We start from the raw sequence: 16,540 nt of genomic DNA, 5'->3' as shown, positions 1-16,540 counted from the left end.
TGACAATTGAACTTTGAGAACTTATTTAAAATTGTTACACGATGATGACTGCTGTACCCATATTTTGATTATTTTACTTATTGTCTCTGTTTAGTTAACGCATCATTGTGAATATAACGGAATTTGATGAGACTGTCATCAAAGTGAGAGGGTTAGCGCTATAAAACCAGGTTTAATCCACTATTTTCTGCATTTGAAAATACCTGTACTAAGTCAGGAATATGACAGTTCTTGTCCATTTGTTTTGATGCGTTTTGTTTTTTTGTTTTTTTTTTTAATTTTGCCATGTGATTATGGACTTTCCGAATTGATTTTCTTCTAAGTTCAGTATTTTTGTGATTTTACTTTTTACATAGATAGAAAGATAGGAAAAAGACATAATATCCTTTTCTGCAACATATTTGATTTTTTCGTGTGTGAGTTGGAATGGCTTACTTATTATTATAATAAGGATCTTTCTATATTAAAACAAAGATTTCAACTTTCTTTTTGCGTTTTATTTAACACAGGCGTCAATAAGACTAGGAGGAAATGTTATACAGCAAAAGTGTGCCAATTTGAAAATCTGTAGTTTGGACAGCTCGTTTTTCAAACAGCTATTGATAGATGTAAAGTGCCAACAAGAAAACGTAACGAGACTAACTGAGCTAGTGAAACTGTTGATGCTGAAAGTTGAAACATTTGACCAAACACAACAACTTATACTCCAAGATCCAGTGCCAAATAATATCAGGGGTAAGTTGTTTACCCGGTTGTCTTTTTTATTTTATAAAACAAGTTCTATTGTAATTTAAAATTACTGTAGCATCATATAAAGTCTACAATTACTTTACCGTTGAGTCATATACATAAACGGGATACTGAATCAGTGCGCGAACTTGTGACAAAATATTACCTACCCTGTAAACAGTGCGCTATTCTGATTAGAGGTGATCGGTAAAGAAAAACGGATGATGCATGGTGTAATTGTTTTGCTTGTTTTAAATTAGCTAGCACAGACAAATTAAGACGTATTGTGAATATGATAATTAATCAGTTAAATTATTGATTGTTAAGTTTATCACCTCATCGTATCTTGATATGATAGGTAAATGCGTGAATTTTTGATTTTCAGTGTCGTCAAGGTTCAAACTTGTAATCATGTCATCCTTTCATCATTTTTTAATACTATCCAATGGTCGAAACACCTTGATTTTTCTCCCAATTTGTAAAGTTGATTATGTTTCATGATATATATTTTTATCGGGGATAAAAATTGATATACAGCACTGATTGGCACTTTTTTTTATTTGGGTTACTACTGAAATAAAGAGAGGTAAATTAAAGTAAAAGAATGCAAGTTTTTTCAAATAGTAAACACTTTAATTCAGATGCATGGTATTTTGTCAAATGTTAAAGATTACGGTAGAATTTTACCAAAAAATCATTTAATTTATGCAATTTTCATTGTAAATATACAAGATGACATATTGAAAGCCGAAAACGGTATACAATGAACAAATTACGGGGGGGGGGGGATGTCGAGTGAAAATATTACGAAATTTAGATTATTTTTACCTGTTGTAACAACCATTTGATTTTCATGGGGCTGCTAAATTTGGCAATCACAATACTGGAATTCCAAATACCGGTTTAAATTTTTTGTTAGAACCAAAGATCTAATCTACATTTACTTTTAACTGAAACAAAAGACGTGATTAAAGGGACATGCAACTAACTAGTTTTTCGATTTCTTTGTCTAGCAAAACGGCTGTTTTTGTGGCATTTCGCTGTTCAAACATTGGTCAAAAATTGTTAGTTTCTCTTTGGATTGCCAAATAATAATATTATTATCACCTAATTGAATATTTAAATTATTTTGCACCTATGTTTTGTACAGAAGGAAGACTGTCATATAATCCAACAGTTTCTCGAAGGGGCCTTTTAGCTAATTGCTTAACATCAAGATCGATTTAATATTCAAGTGCCTGGTTCAGTGAAAAGTTGTAGCCAGTTTTCCTTTGTAATTGTGTCAGAAAAAAACACTAGCTCTCGGCTGAGTAATAGTCATTTTTTTGCATTCAAGGATATCAAACGGATGTTTTATGGAATGATTCTCATATACATATGAGGATCATAAGCATATACATGTGGAGCTAGTCTCTTTCAATAAGATTGCCCAATTGACGGCTTTTGTCGGTCATGTTTTGTAAATCTTGAAAATTTCTTTTATCAATATTATTGCCACCATTGTCAGTAAAACCACGTCTTTCGATGTTTTGTTTGTGGTTTGTTTACATGTAAATTCTGAATGCTCATTTTTAAATTTTGATTATGAATATGTCATATTGTTTGGTATCAACAACATTTAAAATATAGTTGCAGTTTAAATTTTAGCCTAAAGTTGCATGACTTTTTTAAGCTATGTTGATACATATTTGACAAGTGTCCGACCTTCTCTTTTTTTGTGGAGGACCCTGGGGTTTGACACATTTGCATTCTAAAGAAATGTTACAACTTGGACAGAGACGGTTCAAGAATCAAAAGCTATGATTGTCTTGTTATTAACTTAAAAAAAAATACACTGGCTTGTTTATATTATATGATACGATCTGTTTGACGTTTTAATTTCACATTTGGCACACATGACATTTTTATCAAGGATGGGCTTTTGGTTTCAGTTTGCATGATATTGAAGTTCACAAAGTTTATGACAAAATATATATTTAATTTGCTTATTATAAATACGACATGCCAAGTTATAGTCCGATATTACTCTTGCGTCCAATGGCTGTTTTGCAAGACAAGCTGGGCCGTGCAGGTTTCCCGGCCGCCCCTGTCAGTGTGATAAATTTTGGTTATAGACAAAATCATTGACGCAGGACTGGAGCGGGCCCCCTTTAGGCAGTCAGTGGGAATCCCCTTTTAAACCATTACATCTCAAAACAGGGGAGGGGGAAGGGTATGTCTGTTTTGTCCGAGTCAAACATTTCTTATATATTAATAAATTCAGATTCAATTCAGATAGCATTTTTATCTAAGAATGCCCTGTACCAAGTGAGGGAAATGGCCATTGTTATATTAAAGTTCGTTTCTGTGTGTGTTATATTTTAATGTTGTGTTTCTGTTGTGTCGTAGTTCTCTTACATTAGATCCGCCCCCATTGGTTTTAGTTTGTAACTTCGATTTATTTTTTCTCTATTGATTTATAATTACATTAGATGTATGTTTCATTACAATACGTTAGTCTGATTGGCTAACTGCACATCATGTGTTATTCCTTAAGCAGTTGTATCACTCAATAAAACTTCTCATTCATGATGACACGAGGTCCCACAATAAAGTGCACAGGTAAATAAAATAAAAACTTGATAAAAGGCGTGTTTTCATGATCCTATAGTTAAAAATGTAATTATAAGTATTGAATTCTTCTTTTTGTAACTTTATAGGGTTGTAAAAGCGTTGACCGTGCGCACATTTTAAGTATGAAGCGCTTCCGCGCTTCATACAAAATGTACTTCAGTCAACGCTTTTACACCCCAATAAATTTACAAAAAAGAGCATTCAATTCTTAAATAAATTTCGAACAGCGGTATTTATTTGCCTTTATTTAACATATACTCTCCTATATGTAGTGTTTGTATAAAAGTTTTACCTACAAAATTCATCAAACTGGGTATCATAATATTTTTGAAAAAAACACCTTTACCCCCTCCCCCACACACACACACTTTTAAAAGTAAAATGGTCATTCCCTTTTTTTCTGGGGCTGCCACTGTTTATACTTTTATATGAACATTAAAGATTTTGCATGCGGACTTCTAAATCAACACCTGCAAAAGATGTTCAATTTTATACAAAGAAAAATAAATGCATTTTTAATTTGCTTCGGATGGATATTTTTTATTTTACACACACTTCAACATATTACATGAAATGACAGTAAACACAAACAAAGTTAGAGAAATGAGAATATTCATATCAAAGAAATACCAAATAAAAAGACAAAACTATTGCGTAGTGTGTAAGTATTTCAATTTTTTTTTAACTGATTTGAATATGGAAGATGCGCATACCTGTACATAAAAGTGCAAAGTCTTCTTTAATACACGGGGTTAATTTTGATCACATGTTTTCTAGTCATATATTTTAAGTATTCAAAGGTTCATATCATTTAAATTCAACTTGTTTTTTTACTTTCAATGTGGAATCTCGAGGTTACATTAGTAAAAAAGAATCCGATAAAAAACGTTGAATGTAAATGATATGTACCTTTACAGTATTATATTATAGGACTCAAGTTTTTCAATAATAATAATAACATAATATGTTGATTATTTATATTATGATGATTTCAATAAACTTCACATAAGTTAATTTGTCACGCATATTGATTACATCATATCGAGTTGACCCAACGATACACTTATCGGTGTGCTCAATCATACGAATTAACCGACATTCATATAGACAAAATGACTCAACTTTGAAAAATTCTTGTGACGAAACTACATTTCGGAACTCATTAAGAATTAGATACCAGAAAGCTACATTATTAAGGTTTGATACATATTTTTAAAACAAAATATGCAGTCAAGATTGGCAGTTTTTTTTATACACCCTATACCGAACAATAAATTGTTCAATTAACAGCGTATTTGGCAACTAAAAAATCATCTATCAACAAATTCACCTTTAAGGCATACTTAACTTATAGTGGTTGTATAAGAGTTATATTATGGTTTTGTGTCTTAAGGTTTATGACCCCTTCTGTAGCAATTTTTGTACGAACTTTTCAAACTTCAATTGTATAAAAACTACAGATAATCCACAGCCTTTAAAACAGAGAGTTCTGTTATAAAATTTGAAACTTAGATTACTCACTTGCTTTTCTATGATGTGCTAGTGTTTATTTTGCTAATCAACCTGTAAATTCCAAAATACCTCTTGCTGAGTCACTAAAATTGAGTGCACCCTAAAAGGTGTATTTCATGTGATCCATATTTGTATTTGTTTTAACCAATAACTACATTAATAAACTTGTTTTAAGGAAATCAATTTAGCTGCATGCAGTAATCCTATAACTATCAGTCATCAAATTGTTAAATTGTTAAATTGTTAAATATGAGAGAACAAGGATAACAATGGATAAGGGCTGTGGATTTTCTATAAATTTCCATATGTTTAGCATTAAATCAACACAAGGGTACATAATCCTTACGAGATATTCATCCCTATGCCTATCGAATATTATGTGTGAATTGTCTTTCCTTATTTTTTACCTTTTATATCTCTTTCATAAGAAGAGTCACTTTTCTATTGTTCAAGTGTCACTGGCAATCCCACTGGTATGACCAAGCTCTATCTCTTTATTTAAACGACATCCACTTCGGCTTTGAATATTCTGGTGAAGGTAAATCAAGAAAAGCGCTTCGGACGCATTAAATTTATAACATGTTGTTTTTACTTTTTCCGTGGATATATATCACTGAGTCTGTAATTTCTGTCAATTATGGAAAAGTTATAATACTGTTCATAGAAAGTTAAAAATCTTCAAAACATAAAGGCTTTTAATTCTCAAAACAGAAAGCCGTATTCTGATAATATTTTGATAAAGAGAGCTACCGAGGGTTGTGTAGATGAAAAAATAATAATAATAATAATATAATAATAATAATTCTTTATTTAAAGAGGGTTACACAGTTAGCTATAAAGCTAATCTTCCCTGAGGCCCTCATGAAATACAATGAAATATAACAAACAATTACAAAATATCAAACAGACACACATACATGAATAATGAAATAAAAAATTGTTATGAAATATACAATTTTCAATACAGGTAAAAGTTACAAATTCATATATGACATGTATAGTATTGGCATCAACAATATCACAAGTTTGAGTAAGTGTGTGAAAATTATTATGCAAATAAAAAACGCACAGCTTCTTAATGTTCCATCAAGTAATTTTTTAAATCTTTTTTGAATGAGCTTGTATTTGAGGTTGATTTTTTCAGGGATATTGGTAAGTTATTCCATGAAATAGATCCTGAATATATAAAAGATTTTTTATAAAGCTCTGTTTTAGCTCTTGGAACTTGTAAATTTTTGTAAGAGGCATTTCTCAAACGATATTGGTTTATTTCTGGCATTTCTTTAAATTTTTCAGTGAGATATACAGGGGCTTCATTCTTAAGGCATTTATGCATCAAAACTGATTTGTGGTATGAGATTCTGTTCTCTACTGTCATCCATCAAAGCTGTTTAAACAGTGGAGCTGATGATGAAAGTGGATCAGCATCTAAAATAAGTCTTGCAGCCCTTTTCTGCTATTTTATTATTCTAACTAGCTCATTTTTAGCACAACCACTCCAAATAATACAAGAATAATCTATCAGTGGGAGAATATAACCATTATTCAATAATTTTCTTAGATCAATATTTAGAAATTTCTTGATTTTAGAGAGTAAGAAAAGTCTAGATGAAATTGATGAACATAAGTAATTAATATGGTCTGTCCAGGACAGATTAGAGTCAATTCTAACACCTAAAAGTTTTTCAATTGATGATTTTTGAAGAATATTATTCTCAATAGTTAGAACTAGTTCTGCTTGATTTAAACGCAGCCTTTGTCTTGTACCTATAACTATACATTTTGTCTTATCCGAATTTATGAACATGCTATTTTCATGACACCATTTTTCGACACATTGGAGATCATCTTGTACTTTTAATTGCATATCACCAATAGTCTTTCCTGATGTATGCATAGTTGTGTCATCAGCATACAAGTCTGTATGGCAGTTTTTGATGTGTAATGGAAGGTCATTTATGAACAAAACAAAAAAAATGGGACCAAGTATTGAGCCCTGTGGAACACCAAAATTTATAAATTTTTTATCAGAAAACTGATTATTTATATGGACTTGCTGTGTTCTTTCACTCAAATATGATTTAAAAAAAATCAACAGTATCTTCATGGAAGCCATAAATTAGAAGTTTTTTACATAGAATTTCATGATCAACAACATCGAAAGCTTTCTTAAAAATAAGAGGACGTCCAAATTGATATTTCCATTATTCATTTCATGTAGCCATTTATCAATATTATTAATGAGGGCAGTTTGACATGAATGGTTGGGTCTAAAACCAGACTGGAAAGGGTGTAAAATATCAAACTTTGTCAAATATTTATACAGATGTTTAGATACATGTCTCTCAATTAATTTTGATAATGTTGGCAAAACAGATATTGGTCTGTAATTGCTAGCTACATTTTTTTCACCAGATTTGAAAATTGGAGCTACTTTGGCGTTTTTTAAAACAGATGGATAAATACCAGTATCAATCATTCGATTAAAAATGTATGTTAAGGAAGATGCTATGAAAGGAGCACTAAGTTTTAAAATCTTTGGACCTATATTGTCAGAACCAGAAGATGTCTTAACATCTAGTTTGGTTATTTCAGCAAATAGTTCTGAAACTTTTACTGGAGAAATGATGAATTTATTATGCCTTTTTTTTTTTAAGAATTTCATTGGTACATAGTTTGTCAGAGTATAAATAAAATTTGAGTTGCTTGGTGCCCTACTATGCCTTAATTTTTCAACACATGAGGTGAAATAATTATTGAACGTATTAGCAATTTCTTTATGATCGGTTGTTTTACGATCTCCAGTTGTAATAAGTTCATGTGGTTTTGATGGATTAGATGGATTTAGGCTGTGAATACATTTCCATAGTGTTTTAGAATCTTTTGAGTCTTTTATCATATCATTATAATATTTGTTTAGATGTTTCAATGATATGTTTTGTTCTGTTTCTCCAGAATCTATATTCAGCCCACATTCCCAGTGAGTGATATTTATCTCTCATTTTTCTTGCATATGAGATTTCATTATTGTACCATTCAGGCTGTCTGTCTTTTTTTACCCTTTTTTCACAATAGGGGTATGTTTATTTAAAATGTTATTAAAAAATGTTGTACCACATTTCAGTACAAACAGATGGGTCATTTTCAAATTCAATATGTTGAAAAGGTGCACTTTTTAAATCTTTTAAATAATTTTGCTCATTAAATGTCTTAAAATTTCTATAAGTGATTGTTGAATGAGAATGTTTTTTATCATACAATTTCTCTTGTCTTGTCATACATATTGGATAGTGATCACTAATAGAATATTTAGAAACATGAGCCTCTTTAACCATGCTTAAACTGGTGACATATATATGGTCAATCAAAGTTTTTGATTCATTTGTTACTCTAGTTGGTTCCTTAATTACCTGTTGAAAGTTATAAGTTTCTAGAGCAGTTAACCATCTTTGTGGTATTTTATTGGGTTGTAAATAATTTATGTTAAAATCTTCCATAAGGATTACATCTGAATTATATTTCATTGCAATCTTAATCTCATCCTCATACTTATCTTTCCAACCAATTAGTGACTTGGGTGGCCTATAAACAAAGCACAATAAAAAAGATTTCTTATAGCTGGTTCAAACAGTTTCAATATTACTTATTTCAAAATATTTTTTTCTAGAAAAGGAGGTGGTTTCTGTTAAATAGATAGCCCAGCCACCCCCACCATCGGTCAGTCTATCTTACCTTTGTAAAATATATCCAGGTATATCTATTTCTCTATCAGAAGTATTTTTACCCAAAAATGTTTCACAGTAACCAATTATATCTGGGGGATTTGGAGTGGACATTAGATTGTATCTAATCTCATCAAACTTGCATTCCAATCTATTCACATTGTGGGAACATATTTAAAGACCTTTGCATTTGTTAAATCCATATGTTACAAGATCATCATTTTCTGTATCCTTCTTAATAAGATAAGTATTGTCAATAACACATAAACATGATACACATATTATATAATAAGTAAATAAAAATATAAAAAAATCCTCAATACTAAAAGTGTCCTCAGTGACTTGTATTACAAAAGTATTTGTTTTGTACATTATGTCTTGAAAAACTTGAGATGGCAAAGATAGGGATAGGTCTGCTACCTGCTGAGAGGTTGCATCAACTTGATTTAATGCTAATTTCATTTTATCAGAGTTATTAATTACATCCTTATGCTTAGATAATTGGTAAAAAGATTTTGAACAGCTGGTTTCTAATTTCTGATAATCTAAATCCTTAATACAATAGAGACGTGTGCAGGAAATATTATTACATTCTTGACATATGTGGTTTAAAATTTCAAAAGAATTTTTCAAAATTTTATTGTGTAGGGCTTTGTCTTCTTTGCCATCACCCTAATTATAAAATTCACAGAATTTTTCTTTGTGACCAAAATTGTTACAAGAGTGACATAGAACCTTTCTACCATGTCTACATGCTTTTGAATTATGATTTGGTTCACCACAGTGAACACAATACCTATCTGATTGATCTGTATGTTTTAATATATCAACATGTATGTTGACTGATCTTAGGAACGCTGATGTCCCTTTTTTTGACAAATGAATTCCATCATGATGAAAAAAAGAATAAGAAAGATTGTAATTCTTATCATAAAACATGTTTGTATGATCAATAAATTGTAAGTTAAACTGTTCACATATAGGTCTTTCAGCATTTCATTCGGGTTATACATATTAAGTCCTTTTCTTGGTAGAATTCCAGAAACTACAAATTTACAATGTGGGTGACATTTGATATTCAGTAAATATAAAAGAGCTTCGTAATTATCTCTTATGTTTTGGAGATTGTCACCATTATCTAAGTCATTTCCACCAATATGGATAATTATTGTTCTGTATGTTGACATATCCTTCGTTTGTATTACATCTATCAGTCTATCCGCGTGGCTCCTCTAATGGTACATACCTCAGTGTTTTGTAGTCCACGGGGTTGAATACCCTTTAAAATGGAACTCCCAATTATTAGTGTGGTTTTGTTGTTTTCACCAGTGATACGATTGGGAATGGGAACAGTATTGTCATTTGAGTAATCTGTTGGTCTGAATTCTGATTTACTTGATTCAGGTTTTTGAGGTTTTGGTTTTGGTTGGTAGTCTACTACATTATGTGGAGGAGGGTCAAACTGTTTTTCTTCAGATCCAATGGGTTTGTAGATCTGTGTGGAAACAGTTCTATATTCAATGTGCATCGAAGTCTGCCGGGTCTTCAGTGTCTTTTCCTGTTCATCTGTCTGAGTACTAACAGTTTGTGTTGACGAATTAACAGTTTTTGAAAGAGGGAGACTTTGATCCTGCTTGTTTGAATGGATTGTTTTGATAATTGATTCAACCATTTGTTTTAAATCGATTACTTCTTGTTGCAAATCTAGGTTGTAATGATCTAGATCTTGTAGATTACGAAAAGTACTGTTTACAGACCAGTTTTTAATTGGGGTTGATGTTAACAAGGTGTTTGACATATCTGTTACTAATAACTTTGGGTCTGTTACTGAACTGTCAAAGCTTATCAATGATTCTAATAAAAGGTTTCCAGTAGACTTCTGGTCAGCGTTATTTTCTATTAAAGAAGTTTGGAAATATGTTACCTCATTGTGTAATTGTTTTCCTAAAACACTAAATTCTTCATTGAACCAATTCCCACATCCTTTTCCTTGAATATGAAGAGTTGCAGATGAACTGTATAGTGTAATCACAACTTTATTCCCTTCATAATGAAATTATATACAAATCCGTTCCTGTCTTTCTGAATAAACAAATTTCTATCATAATTTTGAAAAATAATGTTTTCAAAAATAAAGTATATTTTCTCACTGCTAAAATTGACAACAATTGACAATGTTCTATCTGTACAGTCCTCAACTGAGTATAGATCACAGTTGTTTAGGTAGCATTTATAGTCATCACTTTCAAATCCAGAAAATTCACCAGAAAAAGATGTAAATAAGTTGTTCACAAATGTAGAATTGAAATCCATTTTGTCTTAATATCTAATAATTCCAATAAACAATGTTGATATGATTTTGATTCACATATATCAACAAGACATTTAGCTCCATTTTGTTAACGAGATGGACCTCGTGAAAAACACATCTGTTCACCTCAGTGTCTTATCAGTAATTAACGCGCTTCTATCGGAGTAAATGTATGACACCTTGAGAAATTCTTTAATTTAACTTCCGAGATATTACTGATGTCCTATCATTGAAAAACACATATTTCAGCCAATACTTACATCTCACATATACCTGTGAACTTGAAATTAATGATACTACTATACTAGAAGAACTGCATCATACCTTGATCTTTTCCTCAATATTGACAAAGATAGACGACTTCACACAAAAACCTAAACTAAAAATGATAAACTGGACGATTTTAACTTCCCAATTATCAATTTCTCAGTTCTCAGCAGTAACATACCATCTGCTCCTTCGTATGAGGTTTACAATTCTCAATTGATACGTTATTCTCTTGCATGTACACACTATACGACTTCATATACAGGAGTGTGTTCCTAACGCAGAAACTTCTCCAACAGAGTTATGAGGAGGACAGATTGAAATAATACTCTGTAAATTTTACAGACACCATCACGAATTGGTTGATCCATACGATGTGTCTTTGTCCAAACTAACTAAGGACATCTTAACGACGTGTAGATTTTGGTTTGACATAACGTCGTCTGATCTTTTAATTACCGAACGTGACTTATTCCCGATTATGACGGTTTTGTTGAGTGTGAATTCGCATTGCTACAAGACGTGTCACGGTACTGTTTTTTATCCCAAATTCATGTATTTAGTTTTGATGTTATATTTGTTATTCTCATTGGAATTTGTCTAATGTCTTAACGTTTGTAGTTATAAATCTTTTTTTTTTCTGTAGTATTTGTGTGTTATTGTAAAGATAATTAATCATCCAGTTCATTTATAAGATTATAGTTTGGATCAACGAAATTTATACGATATATTTGGTTAACAGTTTGATTCAGAGGAAACACCGACAAAGCTAAATAATTCGCCATAGAAATATTCAACTAGGTTCGACCTCTTTACCACGTTTACCATCAGTAAACTATATGTCTTCTCTTGTCAATCATACAGGTTATATCCCGAGAAAAACCGATGCAAGTGCTACAACAATTTAATTTTACATGCCTGTTAAGTCCATTGTCCATGATTTCTCTATTTTATTATTTCAACAAAAGCAGAACCTTTTCTTTTGTTGACCGACTTTCTCCCAATAAATTACACTGTGAACAACTTTTTCAACCAGGCGCTTTTTATTGCTTCCGCGTCACGCCATATTTTTATTTGAGGCAGGTAACGCATATTAATTATCGGTTGATAAGACGAGTGTCCGATAATTTAAATATGATTATGAAAGATAATAAGTCTATTCGGAGGAAGTCGGCAAATATCATTTGCATCATGGGCAACTACGCGCAGTACCATGATTTTAAAGGAAACTACATTGGGCTCAGTGTATCATATATTGAGAACTTTATCTGTGGCTTTATATATAAGTAAATGTTCACTTGTGTTATGATTTCTTTTAATTGAGTAAAGCCATTTCAATTGGTATTTGATATATTACCAACATATTTTATAGTCTGTCTTTCTATGTCGTGATGTTTAACTATTGTTTACTTTTACATATTGTGACTTGGATAGAGAGTTTTCTAATTGGCACTCATACAACATCTTCTCATATATCTATTGAGATGGTGTCATTATGAACACTGTTTATGACGTCTTTACACTAAATCCATTGGATGTTGGATGTGTACGGATTGATTGTTTAGTCTCAGATGCATGATTTTTTATTAGTTGTTAGTGGCTTTGAACTAGATGTCAGATAACTGCGAGTACTCTGTTCATTGCGTCTTTTTGTGTCGGGATGTATAAGTACCCGGCCACGTCTACTTGTATTTTTGTCCATCTGATGAGTTAAGCCTTTTTCATCTGATTTTTATAGTTCGTTCTTATGTTGTACTGTTATACCACTGTCCCAGGTTAGGGGGAGGGTTGGGATCCCGCTAACATGTTTAACCCCGCCACATTATTTATGTATGTGTCTGTCCCAAGTCAGGAGCCTGTAATTCAGTGGTTGTCGTTTGTTTATGTGTTACATATTTGTTTTTCGTTCATTTTTTACATAAATAAGGCCGTTAGTTTTCTCGTTTGAATTGTTTTACATTGTCTTATCGGGGCCTATTATAGCTGACTATGCGGTATAGGCTTTGCTAATTGTTGAAGGCCGTATGGTGACCTATAGTTGTTAATGTCTGTGTCATTTTGGTCTTTTGTGGATAGTTGTCTCATTGGCAATCATACCACATCTTCTTTTTTTTATATAAACTGTATATTTTTTTAGATTTCTATATGCTTTGCATTTTTATAAATGAGCTGGTAAATATCACTGACAATTGAAGCTGATGCAAGTCAGTTGTGCTATTAGTAGCTTGAGTCCTATGCATATATATTATCACCTATAAACACTTGCAGGTGGAGTCTAAACTCCAAATGCATAATGATAATCCCGTGAGTACATAATAATATACTTGAAATAACGAATGCTGTTGACATATATAGCAAATAAAATTACTTTTTCAAAACTATCATGTAGATAATCTCCCTTTTTCATTCGTCCGTACCGGTTAGCACATAGAGATAAAAAAAATCTAATTGTTGACATAATTATGGTTGTAATTGATATTTCTTCATGGTTCTGAACTGTCTCAAGTTTGTAATGGATTACAGATTTTAACCACTTTAAAAAAAAAAAGATCTTATGATAATCTTATGATAATAGAATTGGGGATGAATTTTGAATAAAAAATGTTGAAGGCCCATTGGTGACCTTGCGCTTTGATCGAGCTGTTGACTTTTTTGGCATATTCAACGTTTCCATTCTCAATTTAATGATTGCAAACGGGACAACTCTCCAGCAGAGACCAAACGAAATCAACTATATAGGTCATCATCAATGAGCAAAACCCATACTGCATACTCAGCTATAATAGATCCCGAAATGACGAAGTCCAATTCAAATTAACAAAAAAATTAAGTCTGATTTATGCACAAGATAATACAAATATAAATATGATATGACAATATAAAAACATGATATACAGCAACAAAAACAACCACTGAAATACAGGCTCCTGACTAGGGACAGGCACATATATAATGTTGTGGGGTTAAACATGTTTATTATAAACATGATAAATATGATAGTGTTTTAGCTTTTGATTTTGCCATTTGATTAGAGACTTTCCTTTTTGAATTTTCCTCGGAGTACAGTATTTTTGTGATTTCACTTTTTGACTTTGGCAAAAACAAGATTTTAAAACTTTGATATTCAATTTTATTGAGAAAGGTAAAAGAGAGATTCACACTCTCAAATGATTTTTGGAAGGAGGACTTAAGATAACAGATATATATACATACACAAAATATCTGCATATCAGCCGGTTTCTCAAATTAAGTGAAAATAAAAATGATATTTATTTCAGCAATTTGGAATAAATCTTCTTATAATATAAACGACATAGAGAAAAATAAGTTACAATAATTACCAGACCTCTATAAACAAATAATTAAAGATCTGATAAGTGTAAAAGGAAGTATTACAGAGTATTCAAAAAGTTTTCTTGAAACAATAATGTAGGTAACCGATAAAGGTGACATTATTAATATGATTAATATCAATTATGAACAGGGTAAACTATCTGAAACTATCATCTTATCTTAACTTTAATATAAACAAAATTAGATAAAGCAAATATATATGTTCAAAAAATCAATACCAATTAATTGGAAAACAAACACAAAATAACTCTATAAGATATTTACACTAGAAGAAAGTTGTGATACACCTTGGTTTTCTTATGTAGGAATATGTTTCGTTATATCCATTTGACGTGACTCTGTAATTGTAAATCCCGTCATTGTTTACTTTTTCATGATAATTTTGTACTCTTTTTTTTTCCTTTTTGGCTAATGTGCTTGTCTGTATCCTTTTGTGTTTTTTTTTTTATACATATGACGTAGCTTTGTACTTATACATCCCGTGATTGTGCTATTGTGCAATTTCTGCATGCTTTTTTTGATTTCTTTGATACACATGATTTTACTTTTCAATAACTTGAAAAGACTTTTTTTTTATTATTTCATTTATCAATATTTCACTGATACTATATTGTAAGTATTCAAATTGATACGTATTCACTACAAACTGTCCTATAACAGTGGCGGATCCAGCCATTTTAAAAAGGGAAGGGGTGGTGGTTCCCAATACAGAGTAAAGGGGGGGGGGGTCCAACTATATGCTCCCATTCAAATGCATTGATCGGGCAAAAAAAGGGGGGTTCCAACTCCCGGAACCCCCCCCATTTGGATCCGCCACTGTATAATAAACTTTTCAAAACTGGGAAAATTATTGAGGACAACGTATATAAGCATGGGTTTTGCTCATTGTTGAAGGCCGTGCGGTGACCTATATTTGTTAATTTCTGTGTCATTTTGGTCTCTTGTGGACAGTTGGCTCACTGGCAATCATACCACATCTTCTTTTTTATATTGTAAAAGAAAAGAAGATAATGAAAACTTTTTTAATGAACTGCTCAGTTAATACTGACTTTCTAAATATAGCAATTAGATTAACGAAATTCCTTGGTATTGACAAAGAAATCATAAGCCTTAAACATTTAGTAACAGGATACACGTATTGTTTTTTTAACATGGTACCTGGTACCTTTTGTTAGCTATTATTCATTTGTTTCTCTTTTCTATATTTTCTCCAATTTATTTGAATTGTAGTCCTGTCATGTAATATTATCATTTAAATGTTATAATCAATATTGCCATTAAAACGGGAGGTTTGGCATGACACAAAAACAGGTTCAACCTATGGAACGCCACAGCTGTCTTATGTGGAACTCTGATATTACTTTATGTTGTTTTACTATTACTTAATGATATTTTGTCTTTACTTAATATGGTTTTGACATTACTTAATGATGTTTCGATATTACACGTTATGATTTCGTATTGACTTGATATAGTTTTGTCATTGCTCAATATGGTTTTGTCATTACTCAATATGGTTTTGTCATTACTCGATGTGGTTGTGTCATTACTCGATGTGGTTGTGACATGTGTCAATGTGGTTTTAACATTACTAGATGTGAATGTGACTTAACGTTATGTAGTTGTTTTATTACATGATGTGGTTTTGTTATTTCGTAATGATGATTTGCCTATTCTTTTTATGGTTTTAACATCACGTAATGATGTTTCAAAATTTGACGATTTTACACTACTTGATGTGTTTGTTTCATTATTTGATGTGGTCGTGTCATTCTTTGATGTGGTTATCTTATTACTTGATGAGGTACAGCCACGTGACCAATTAGGAAAAACCTGTTCTATTTTTAGATAGATTTCCATGTTGTATGTGCCTTGGATGATTATGGCCATCGATCGAATTAGAGTTCAAATTAAAGTTCGGGTTACTGTTGAGTTAAACTTTGAGTTAGTCTTCGATTTCGAATTCAGGCCATTATTAGAATTAAAGTTCTACTTGGCATTGAGTTTCGAGTTGGACTTCTAGTTATAGTCA

Source organism: Mytilus galloprovincialis, chromosome 1 (assembly GCF_965363235.1).
Source record: "Mytilus galloprovincialis chromosome 1, xbMytGall1.hap1.1, whole genome shotgun sequence".
Taxonomy (NCBI): domain Eukaryota; kingdom Metazoa; phylum Mollusca; class Bivalvia; order Mytilida; family Mytilidae; genus Mytilus; species Mytilus galloprovincialis.
The sequence above is the reverse complement of the archived record's forward strand: the minus strand, read 5'-3'. Positions refer to the sequence as shown.